This window comes from Equus asinus, unplaced genomic scaffold, assembly GCF_041296235.1.
Source record: "Equus asinus isolate D_3611 breed Donkey unplaced genomic scaffold, EquAss-T2T_v2 contig_813, whole genome shotgun sequence".
In the NCBI taxonomy this organism is placed as follows: Eukaryota; Metazoa; Chordata; class Mammalia; order Perissodactyla; family Equidae; genus Equus; species Equus asinus.
The window spans coordinates 165,326-177,500 of NW_027225531.1; the positions used below are offsets into that span (position 1 = coordinate 165,326).

The 12,175-nt window shown below is 54.5% G+C and overlaps 1 long non-coding RNA gene across 1 annotated transcript; it reads left to right on the top strand.

Annotated features, from left to right (window-relative positions):
• The first annotated feature begins 7,935 nt into the window (after window positions 1-7,935).
• Window positions 7,936-10,681, top strand: LOC139044423 (uncharacterized). Its single transcript, XR_011501377.1, has 3 exons — window positions 7,936-8,333; window positions 9,646-9,908; window positions 10,194-10,681. It is a non-coding gene; the product is annotated as an uncharacterized lncRNA (long non-coding RNA).
• Window positions 10,682-12,175: the final 1,494 nt, after the last annotated feature.

A 12,175-nucleotide genomic window follows, 5' to 3' on the forward strand; every position in this document is an offset into this window, starting at 1 on the left:
GCTTCAGGTGGCAAACGTTAAGCAAAAGAAACACACAAGGGCGTGGAGACCTGGGGAAACAGCAACACGGAGATATCGACCCTCTGAAACTCAGGAAGATGGGCAAGAGGGGCTAGCTCAGGTGGCAATCGTTAAGCAAAAACAAAACCCAAAGGCGTGGAAACCTGGGGAAAAAGCAACCCTGAAATATCTACCCTCTGAAACTGAGGAAGATGGGCAAGAGAGGCTGGCTTCAGGTGGCAATCTTTAAGCAAAAGAAACACACAAGGGCGTGGGGAGCTGGGGAAAAGGCAACACTGAGAAATCCACCCTCTGAAACGGACAGAGATGGGCAACAGAGGCTAGCTCAGGTGGCAATCGTTAAGCAAAAGAAACACACAAGGGCGTGGAGGCCTGGGGAAAAAGCAACACGGAGAAATCCACCCTCTGAAACTGAGGAACATGGGCAAAAGAAGCTAGCTCAGGTTGCAACCTTTAAGCAGAAAAAAAACACAAGGGCGTGCAGACCTGGCAAAAAAGCAACAGTGAGAAATCTACCCTCTGAAACCGACGAAGATGGACAACAGAGGCTAGCTCAGGTGGCAATTTTTAAGGAAAAATAAAAGGAAGTGCGTGGAGACCTGGGGAAAAAGCAACACGGAGAAATCTACCCTCTAGAACTGAGAAAGACGCGCAACAGAGGCTAGCTCAGGTGGCAATCTTTAAGCAAAAAAAATAAAATAAAAAAATACAATGGCGAGGAGACCCGGTTAAAAAGCAACCCTGAAAAAGGTACCCTCTGAAACTGAGGAAGCAGGGCAACAGTGCCTAGCTCAGGTGACAATCTTTAAGCAAAAGAAACACACAAGGGCGTGGGGAGCTGGCGAAAAGGCAACACTGAGAAATCCACCCTCTGAAACGGACGAAGATGGGCAACAGAGGCTAGCTCAGGTGGCAATCTTTAAGCAAAAGAAACACACAAGGGCGTGGAGACCTGGGGAAAAAGCAACACGGAGAAATCCACCCTCTGAAACTGAGGAAGATGGGCAAGAGAGGCTACCTCAGGTGGCAATCCTTAAGCAAAAACAAAGCACAAAGGCGTGGAGCCCTGGGGACAAAGCAACCCTGAAATATCTACCCTCTGAAACTGAGGAACATGGGCAAGAGAGGCTAGCTCAGGTGGCAATCGTTAAGCAAAAACAAAACACAAAGGCGTGGAGACCTGGGGAAAAAGCAACCCTGAAATATCTACCCTCTGAAACTGAGGAAGATGGGCAAGAGAGGCTGGCTTCAGGTGGCAAACGTTAAGCAAAAGAAACACACAAGGGCGTGGAGACCTGGGGAAACAGCAACACGGAGATATCGACCCTCTGAAACTCAGGAAGATGGGCAAGAGAGGCTAGCTCAGGTGGCAATCGTTAAGCAAAAACAAAACCCAAAGGCGTGGAGACCTGGGGAAAAAGCAACCCTGAAATATCTACCCTCTGAAACTGAGGAAGATGGGCAAGAGAGGCTGGCTTCAGGTGGCAATCTTTAAGCAAAAGAAACACACAAGGGCGTGGGGAGCTGGGGAAAAGGCAACACTGAGAAATCCACCCTCTGAAACGGACAGAGATGGGCAACAGAGGCTAGCTCAGGTGGCAATCGTTAAGCAAAAGAAACACACAAGGGCGTGGAGGCCTGGGGAAAAAGCAACACGGAGAAATCCACCCTCTGAAACTGAGGAACATGGGCAAAAGAAGCTAGCTCAGGTTGCAACCTTTAAGCAGAAAAAAAACACAAGGGCGTGCAGACCTGGCAAAAAAGCAACAGTGAGAAATCTACCCTCTGAAACCGACGAAGATCGACAACAGAGGCTAGCTCAGGTGGCAATTTTTAAGGAAAAATAAAAGGAAGTGCGTGGAGACCTGGGGAAAAAGCAACACGGAGAAATCTACCCTCTAGAACTGAGAAAGAAGCGCAACAGAGGCTAGCTCAGGTGGCAATCTTTAAGCAAAAAAAATAAAATAAAAAAATACAATGGCGAGGAGACCCGGTCAAAAAGCAACCCTGAAAAAGGTACCCTCTGAAACTGAGGAAGCAGGGCAACAGTGCCTAGCTCAGGTGACAATCTTTAAGCAAAAGAAACACACAAGGGCGTGGGGAGCTGGCGAAAAGGCAACACTGAGAAATCCACCCTCTGAAACGGACGAAGATGGGCAACAGAGGCTAGCTCAGGTGGCAATCTTTAAGCAAAAGAAACACACAAGGGCGTGGAGACCTGGGGAAAAAGCAACACGGAGAAATCCACCCTCTGAAACTGAGGAAGATGGGCAAGAGAGGCTACCTCAGGTGGCAATCCTTAAGCAAAAACAAAGCACAAAGGCGTGGAGCCCTGGGGACAAAGCAACCCTGAAATATCTACCCTCTGAAACTGAGGAACATGGGCAAGAGAGGCTAGCTCAGGTGGCAATCTTTAAGCAAAAGAAACACACAAGGGCGTGGAGACCTGGGGAAAAGGCAACACTGAGAAATCCACCCTCTGAAACGGACGAAGATGGGCAACAGAGGCTAGCTCAGGTGGCAATCGTTAAGCAAAAACAAAACCCAAAGGCGTGGAGACCTGGGGAAAAAGCAACCCTGAAATATCTACCCTCTGAAACTGAGGAAGATGGGCAAGAGAGGCTGGCTTCAGGTGGCAATCTTTAAGCAAAAGAAACACACAAGGGCGTGGAGACCTGGGGAAAAAGCAACATTCAGAAATCCACCCTCTGAAACTGAGGAAGATGGGCAACAGAGGCTACCTCAGGTGGCAATCGTTAAGCCAAAGAAACACACAAGGGTGTGGAGACCTGGGGAAAAAGCAACACGGAGAAATCCACCCTCTGAAACTGACGAACATGGGCAAAAGAAGCTAGCTCAGGTTGCAACCTTTAAGCAGAAAAAAAACACATGGGCGTGCAGACCTGGCAAAAAAGCAACAGTGAGAAATCTACCCTCTGAAACCGACGAAGATGGGCAACAGAGGCTAGCTCAGGTGGCAATTTTTAAGGAAAAATAAAAGGAAGTGCGTGGAGACCTGGGGAAAAAGCAACACGGAGAAATCTACCCTCTAGAACTGAGAAAGAAGCGCAACAGAGGCTAGCTCAGGTGGCAATCTTTAAGCAAAAAAAATAAGATAAAAAAATACAATGGCGAGGAGACCCGGTGAAAAAGCAACCCTGAAAAAGGTACCCTCTGAAACTGAGGAAGCAGGGCAACAGTGCCTAGCTCAGGTGACAATCTTTAAGCAAAAGAAACACACAAGGGCGTGGGGAGCTGGCGAAAAGGCAACACTGAGAAATCCACCCTCTGAAACGGACGAAGATGGGCAACAGAGGCTACCTCAGGTGGCCATCGTTAAGCCAAAGAAACACACAAGGGTGTGGAGACCTGGGGAAAAAGCAACACGGAGAAATCCACCCTCTGAAACTGAGGAACATGGGCAAAAGAAGCTAGCTCAGGTTGCAGCCTTCAAGCAGAAAAAAAAAAGACGCAAGGGCGTGGAGAGCTGGCGAAAAAGCAACACTGAGAAATCTACCCTCTGAAACCGAAGAAGATGGGCAACAGAGGCTAGCTCAGGTGGCAATCTTTAAGCAAAAAAAAAAAAATAAAAAAATACAATGGCGAGGAGACCCGGTCAAAAAGCAACCCTGAAAAAGGTACCCTCTGAAACTGAGGAAGCAGCGCAACAGTGCCTAGCTCAGGTGACAATCTTTAAGCAAAAAAAAAAAACAAAAAACAAAAAACAAAAAACAAAACCCACAATGGAGTGGAGACCCGGGGGAAATCAACACTGAAAAATACAAAAAGAATGGAAGACCAATAGACAGAGCAGGCACTTTCACCTGGGGTGGAGGAGGTACGCATGGATGACCGATAAGCGCATGAAAAGATGTGAGCTGTTCCCTGGAAAAGCAAGTGAGAAAATTAGAGGGAGACATTGTGGGGACACATGGGTGAGACTGCCTTCTTCCAAATACCGGAACAGGATCAAACTGCTAGTCAGGTCGCGGAGAAGCCAAGTCAGTCACTCACGCCTCACTGGTGGTGAAGGGAAACGGTATGGCCTCTGTGAAAAAGGGCGTGGCGGGTTCCAAAACTGACACGCCGCGGAAACCACCACCGAAAGTGGCAACCTACATAAGCCTTTGGTGTATCTTGCCTCCTAAGAGCGTCTGTATGTAGCTGGAGCCTTGGGTCGTTAAGGCTTCCACAGTGATCTGTGGTGGGTGGGTGGGGGGGGGGGGCCTTGGGCCTTGGGGGTCTCCGCTGGACCTCCAGGAAGTCAGCTTTTGTGGAGTCCCGTGAGTCCTTCCAGGGAGGGAGGCATCCAACCCGAGGGTGGTCTGGAGGGCACCACTCCCACCACTCCCGGGGGCTGGGGCGGGGGGCGGGGTGGGGGCTGCGGCCACGTTCCTGTTCATTCACACAGAATCCGGGGCATGAATGTTCTTAGCAGCTCTGTTCCACACAGCCCCACACTGGAAACCACACAGACGTCCTGCGAGTCCCATCCCTTGCTCATGTCGCCGGGGCTCCGGAGGAGGGCCACTCTGTAAAAGCGGCCGCCAGATGGCGCCCAACGACCGGCGCGGAGGGGTCAGCGGGAGGGAACCGGGTCACCAGCCAGCGAGAGTGCACAGCCTGAGCCCACCGCCGGGTCAGGTCTCTCTCTGTCTCTGTCTCTGTCTCTGTCTCTGTCTCTCTCTGTCTCTGTCTCTGTCTCTGTCTCTCTCTGTCTCTCTCTCTCTCTCTTTCTCTCTGGGCCCGCTTGGGGCGGCCGGGAGGTCACCACGTGAGGCCCCAGGGTGTCCACCTCGGAGCTCCCAGGCAGCACAGGGCAACCCTGGGCGCAGAAGGAGGTGTTGGAAAATCGGCGGGGAGGGGGGTGGGGTGGGTGGGCTTGCCAGGAAGGGGACAGACTCCCCACGTGACTTCTGGGCCGGGCCGGGCGCGGGGCTGCCGGCTGGCTGACGCGGACAGAGGTGGAAAAGTCCCCGGAGATGCCACGGGGCAGGCCGGGGCTGCCGGCCCCCGCTTCCCGGAGCGGCCCGAGCACTTCCCGGGCTCCCGGGAGGACTTAGAAAATCACGGCGGGGTGGGGGGTGGGGGTCGCTGTCAAACCGAAACCATGCACGTCATCAGAGAAGGACCGTGACGACGGAGGAATTGTCCGCAGTCTGTCAGGAATTGTGTGCAGCCTGTCACTTCCGGCCCAGAGGGTCTCTCTAAGGCAGACGGACAGACAGAGCCCACAAGTCGTAGAGGAAAGGACCGAGCCGCTTGGCCGCGGAAAAGTTTACAACACAAAACAGGTCTCCCTCCGCACGGGGCCACAGCAAAGCCCAAAGACGACACACGGGGGGGGAGCATGGGTGCAGATGCACGTGTGGTGATAAGAATATGGATTTCAGCAGGGCTTCCCGTCCTCATCAACAAGCAGAAGCACCCAAATGGTGGGGGTTGGGGGGCAGAGACCTCACAGCCATTCCCTCCACAAATCGAGTTCCCCGGGACATCCTCACAGCGCCGTGCTGTGAGTGTGTGTGGGTGTTTAAAATGGAGTAAATGTGGACGTGGAACTGCTCCGTGAAACCAAAATAACAACAGTCGTAGATCTTCTTTGGTCATTTAGAAAATTCTTTTTTTTTTTTTTTCCCCAGCGGTGCACGTATTTCCCTTCCAAAAAAGAAGAACGGGAAAGGAGATGTTAAAGGCAAGCAGAGAGAGGAAAACTGTTGCAAAACAAAAGCTGAGCTCCCGTCCGAGGGAGGCCTCCTCCATTGGAGGCCTAGGAAATCATTCTGACAAAATGGAGGATCTCTGTCTTTGGTGTCGATTCCCTCAGAGGTCAAGAGAAACATTTTCCAATGTCTTTATCAGGAGGAGACTAGAAGTTAGAGAAAAGTATCCTTTCGGGAGTGAGAAAAACAAATTCTGATTTTGCATCAGCTTCCCTCCGATCTTGAAACTCATTGACTTGATTCCATTCTGTCGACGGAAATAATCCGGAACCAATCTATCCGTGAAAATCGGGGTGCGTTTATTCTGAGCTAAAATGTGAGGACTGTGGCCCGGGGCCTTTCTTCCCGAAGGAAGAGAGGGTGCCCGGGAAGTGGGGTGTACAGAGTGCTTCTAGACCCCCAGAGAGGACGTTTCACATAGGATCGAAAGGTCCCTTGGATGATAGTCGCGAGACTGCTCTGTCGGCACAGCGATCGACAGACACTGCTGGGTGGCAGGTCTGTTGTCTGGGCCTGGGTGGTCACAGGGGAGCCGGATGGTCAAAGGTGAGCGCAACCATCCGCTCCTAGCCTAAGGAAAGATGCCTCTCCTTAAGGAAAGGCCCGAGCACGGGGAAGCTGCTCCTTTCCCTTAAGGGCATTGGTTCTTGCCGTAGGAAATGTGTAAAGCGGATCTACGATGCGATGCGTGCTCGACGGCCACGTCAGGCCCTTTTCGAAAAACACTGTCAGGCCGAATTAGGCCGACACCCAATGGCTTCCTCATAGACTCCCATAGATCCTATCGCTCGCCATTTCTATCTGTCCACTCGTTCCAATTTTAGGCCACTTGACCACGAACAGGCCTTTTTCTCAGATTATTTTCCCCGTGAAACTTTGATCACCTTTTCACAGACAAAACGATCTTTACTTTTTAGGCCCTCTTGCCTGAAGGCAGCCATCTCACTTTCCTTGAACACAAAGATGTTTCCCATATTCACTTTTAGTGGCTTTTTGTTTTGTTTTGTTTTGTTTTGAGGACGATGAGCCCTGAGCTAACTGCTGCCAATCCTCCTCTTTTTGCCGAGGAAGGCTGGCCCTGAGCTCACCTCCGTGCCCATCTTCCTCTATTTCATATGTGGGACGCCTACCACCACGTGGCTCGCCCAGCGGTGCCACGTCCACCCCCGGGATCCGAACTGGCGAACCCCGGGCCGGCGAAGCGGAACAGGCACACTTAACCAGCGCGCCACCGGGCCGGCCTAGTGGCTTTCATCGCATTTGTTAAGTAGATTTTTTAACCCTCACGAACCTTAATTTTGGTGAAAACTAAGAAGCCAGCAATTAGGAACTGTCCTTCCCATGAGCATTCCGTCGCTTGGCCAATGTCTAAACACTTGGCCACTTTTAGAAACATGGGATTTCATAGGTTTAGCTTTTCCTTCGCTTTATTTGATTTCATCTCACTTTAGTTTTTGGGTGAGGAAGATCGGCCCTCACAGAGCTAACGCCTGTTGCCAATCTTCCGTTTTTGTTTTTTTTTTCCCCCCTCCCGATTTTTCTCCCCCAATCCCCCCCATGACATAGTTGTCTATCTTAGTTGAGGGCCCTTCCAGTTGTGGCATGTGGGACGCCGCCTCCACACGGCCCGACGAGCGGTGCCGTGTCCGTGCCGTGCCCGGGATCTGAACCGGCAAAACCCTGGGCCGCCGAAGGGGAGCTTGTGAACTTAACCACTCGGCCACGGGGCCGCCCCTGTCCGTGGACTTTTTTATCACCTGATTTCACCTCGCAAAACTTCAAAGCTTCAAGTTATCAGAGAGGTTTGGGAAGTTGTTTTTATTAATTTAATTAATTTATTTTTCGAGGAAGACGAGCCCCGAGCTGACACCTGCTGCCAATTCTCCTCTTTTTGCCCCGGGAGAGTGGTCCCGAGCTAACATCCGTGCCCATCCCCCTCCCCTTGATAGGCGGGACGCTGACCACAGCGTGGCTCGCCAAGCGGCGCCACGTCCGCACCCTGGATCCGAACCTGCGAACCCCTGGCTGACAAAACGGAACGTGCGAACTTAACCGCTGTGCCGCCGGGCTGGCCCTTCGGGAAGTTATTTTCAGGACACGGGCCATAAACTAGAATCACCGCTACAGGTTTATCGGAGCGACATCAGCGTTCGTGGTGGATTGAGTCGTCCCCTCTGTCTCTCCCCTCCAGGGCACAACCAAAGGGACGTCTATCGACCCACCCACCAAGGATTCCCCCCCCCCCCGCACGGCACAGCAGGATGCCTGAGAGATCCACGCAGCCCTACAGCGGCAAGTCACATTCGCACAGTCAAAATTCAATGGCAGAGACAAAACGTTAAGGTCAGTGAGAGGGAAGAGAATAACCGGCCCAGGAGCAACGGTGTGAAGAACACGGAGAAGACGGGTCCTAGACGCCGGGGTCCCCGGAGCAGCGATTTCATCAGAGGCCCGCAAACGTCCACGATCTCCACACCACGTTTATGGCCGACTGCGTGCGTGGGTCCTTTGGAATCGACCAGGCTACCGTCCGGGCCACTTTGGGACATCGTGTCCAGCTGCCCCGAGCGGTGGAGCTGTCGTTCAAGTGTAAGATGGGGCCCGTCCGGGGAGAGAATGGGGACGGGGAAAGGGAGGCCGCGGGAAGTCACAGAGTCTGAGGTGTTCGGGGGAGACTGACTCTTCTGAAGTGGAGGTGGTAGAAGGAGAGCAGCAGGATTTTTGGATTTTTGTTCCCTCTGTTAGGTATCTGGGTCCGGAGGAGAGTGGGGCGGGGGGGGGGGCGGGTGGTGGTGGTGGTGGTGGGTGTGAGGCTGAGGCGGGGCTGGTGTTTCCTTTCCGAGTCAGGTGGAAGAGCTCCTCCAGTGGAGGTTTTTAGACAAGGGGTCTGGTCTGGCAGGATGGGAGGTTGCGGGTTGAGCCACAGGGGAATCTGTCGTAGCTCAGACTCGGGCCTTTGAAGAAATAGACAGAGAGAGGAGTTTTGCTCTGTCTGTCACCGCAGCCGGCACCTCAGGAGCAACAACAGGAGGCTTCCCGAATGAGTGAAGGGGCAGGAGCCAGCGTGCCCCGTGCCTCTCTCAGCCCTGCGCCGGCAGGGAAGGAAGCAGGCAGGCAGGCCTCAGGGCTACTCCCGTCCTACTGCCCGGTGGTCCCTGTCCCGGCCCCGCCCCCACTCTCCCCCTGACCCTCACCGCTCCCCAGCCCTCTTCTCAGCCAGAGAGGCGATGGGGGGGGGGCGGTGCGGTCCCAGAACAAGTTTCCTCTCATCCGCCATCATCTTGCCACCCTGACGACTTGGCCTGAGATCCGGCCTAGGCTGTACCCTGAGATCCGGCCTAGGCTGTACCCGTGTGTGGTTTTCCTGTGGACAAGGGGGCCGGTTCACCATTTCGGAAGAAACCCCTAGCCTTCCACTGCGGAGTCGCCAGCCTGGGAGGGGGGAGGGGGGAGGGGGGAGGGGAGGTCAGGCCCATTCATTCCGATGGGCCTGGCGTCAGGGCTTCATTCAAGTGCAGGAAGCTCTCTCCCATGGCCTCGGGCTTTTTTCCATTGAACGGCTTTCTTCAATTCCCCCACCCTTAGGCCGCAGTCCACCAAGGGCCGGGAGGCAGGGAGGGAAGATGTTGGGGCAGGGTGGCTGTCTGAGAAACTCGCCTCATCTGGGGCAGAAAGAGTGCCCCCCTCCTTTCTCTAACCCTACTAGACTGCTTGAGGATCACGGACGGTTTGGCTCATCGATGAGCCCTGCGTTATGGGCCCGGCAAGCAAACTCCTAACGGGCAACCCGCCGCTCTAGGCGTGTGTGGGTTTTTTGATCTTTCACCTTCAAGTTCGCACGACATCGGTCCGTGTCCCCCGCCCCGGCTTCCCATGGGAAATCCTCCGTCTCTTTCCACAGACTCACTGGCGACTTCACACAGTGCCTGCCTCCTCCTCCTTAGGAAGGAAGGAAGGAAGGAAGGAAGGAAGGAAGGAAGGAAGGAAGGAAGGAAGGGGCTGACCCCGTGGCCGAGCGGTTGAGTTTGCACGCTCCGCTTCAGCGGCCCGGGGCTTGGAAGGTTCGGATCCTGGGCTCGGACACGGCACCGCTCATCAAACCACGCTGAGGTGGCGTCCCACACGGCAGAACCAGAGGGACCCTCAAAGAGAATATAGAACTAGGTACTGGGGTGCTCTGGGGAGAAGAAGAAGAAGGAGGAGGAATAAAAAGAAAAGAAAAGATTGGCAATGAGCTCGGGTGCCAGTCTTTAAAAAAAAAAAAAAAAAAAGAGGAAGAAAGATGGACAAACAGGAACGAATCCCACTGACGGCACCTCCAAATGGTGGGGGGCAGGGGGGTGGGGGGGGTGGGGAGTGGCATCATCGGGCCAAGGGTGACTCTAAGCGTGATCCCGCGGTTGTGTTATTTGACATTTTATCGAATCGATTTATTATTTTATTTTTGAGGAAGATGAGCCCTGAGCGAACATCTGCCACCAATCCTCCTCTGTCGGCCGAGGAAGACTGGCCCTGAGCTGACATCCGTGCCCATCCCCCTCTACTTTCCAGGTGGGACGCCTGCCACAGCGTGGCTCGCCAAGCGGTGCCGGGTCCTGCGCCCGGGATCCGGACCGGCGAACCCGGGGCCGGCGGAGCAGAACGTGCGAACTTCACCGCCGCGCCACCGGGCCGGCCCCCGGAGTTGTTTTGAAAATCCAGTAAGGGGCTGGCCCCGTGGCCGAGTGGTTAAGTTCGCGCGCTCCGCTGCAGGCAGCCCAGTGTTTCATCGGTTCGTTCGGATCCCGGGCGCGGACACGGCACTGCTCATCAAACCACGCTGAGGCGGCGTCCCACATACCACCGCTAGAAGGACCCACCGCGAAGAACACACAACTACGTACCGGGGGGCTTTGGGGAGAAAAAGGAAAGACAAAAAATAAAATCTTCCAAACTCCAATAAAACTTTGAGTGAAGACGACGAGGAGGATGCGAAACGTATCTCACGCCTCCGAGCCGAGCCGTCCGTTTAGGTTTAGGAAGGGGGACGAGGACCCTTTGTAAGCGACATCCCTTTTTAAGCACCATTCTAAACCACAGAACAGAACTCCCTCTCCTCGACCCGGAGCGAGGAGGTTCCTGGGTGTGTCAGAGAGGGTCACGTCCTCTGCAGCACGAACGAACCGCCAGGGTTCGGCCACGGGAAAGAATTTCTTCCTCTCCAGGGGGACTAAAAGTCACCGACGGCAGCGGGCGTAGGTGCTATCCTTCCCGTCCAGGAAAGGCAGGGAGAACTTCAGCCGTGAAGAGAAGGAGGTCTTCCTCACTCCCCGTTTTGGGAGGGCCCCTTTGGCAGGGGAGTTTTGTCTCCTGATTTCAAGTCAGGAAGAAAAGGGAGAGAGAGAGAGAGAGAGAGAGAGAGAGAGAGTGTGTGTCCTTCTCGTGCCAGGTCGGTCTGAGGGGGACCTCCTCTGGTTTCCTCCCTTCCCAGGGAACGCCGTTCGCTCCTTCTTCTAGAAAAAGCTCCCAAAGCACCACCGCCCAGGATGGTCGACCTACGCCCATCGTCCCTGCTTTCCCAATCATTTCTACCGCGACAGAGGGACAGAGGCCCCTGCCCCATCCCCATCCCCACCCCCACCCCCATCGCCTGCCTCCTTGATGGCCAAAGGAGCTGCCTCTGAGAATGGAACGGGGCTTGGAAACCTTCTAGAGGGGTGACTCTCACCTGCCTGCCTGCTGGGAAAAGCACCACGCTGTCCATCGGACTGCTCTTTTGGGCAAACGTAGGCGTGCCACATAGCGATCGACAGCTATGGCGGGGGGGGGGGGCGGGGTGGCGTGGTGGTGCCCAGGATCCACGACACGTGACGGCTGCGGAGCACGACAGCCCTAAGACCTTGAGGGAGACGGGGTGGCGCGTGAATCCTTTCGGAACGAGAACGACAGGAAACGCTGACGGGGACGTGTTCTCCTCTCGAGAACACACCAACGCCTCGCACGGTGTCTGACCCGGGGTGCCTCTGACTTTTGTCATCAGAGACGATCCTCTCGACCGCCCCTCACGCTTTGGGGAAAAGGGGAGAGGGACTCGGTAGCACGGGAAAAGCCATCCATCCGCCCTTCCTTTCCGTCTTCACGGCTCCTTCTCGTGGAAAACGAGGAAGCCGTCCGGAGGAACGGAACACTGACCCGGGCCAAAGCGTGGCCCAGCCTGAGCCTCCAAAACCTTCTGCTTAGTGAGAGGTGCCAGACATCCAAGGCGACCTACGTTGCGATTCCACACAGAGGAGAGAGCTAGAACGGTCCAACCCTAGAGGGCGACAGCAGATGGCGGCGGCGGCGGCGGCGGCAGCGGTGGTGGTGATCGTGGTGGGGCAGATCCGGGAGTGGGGCCGTTTTTTCTTTCGGGGGGAGGGGATGGAAACGGAAACCTTCTGGAAATAGATAGC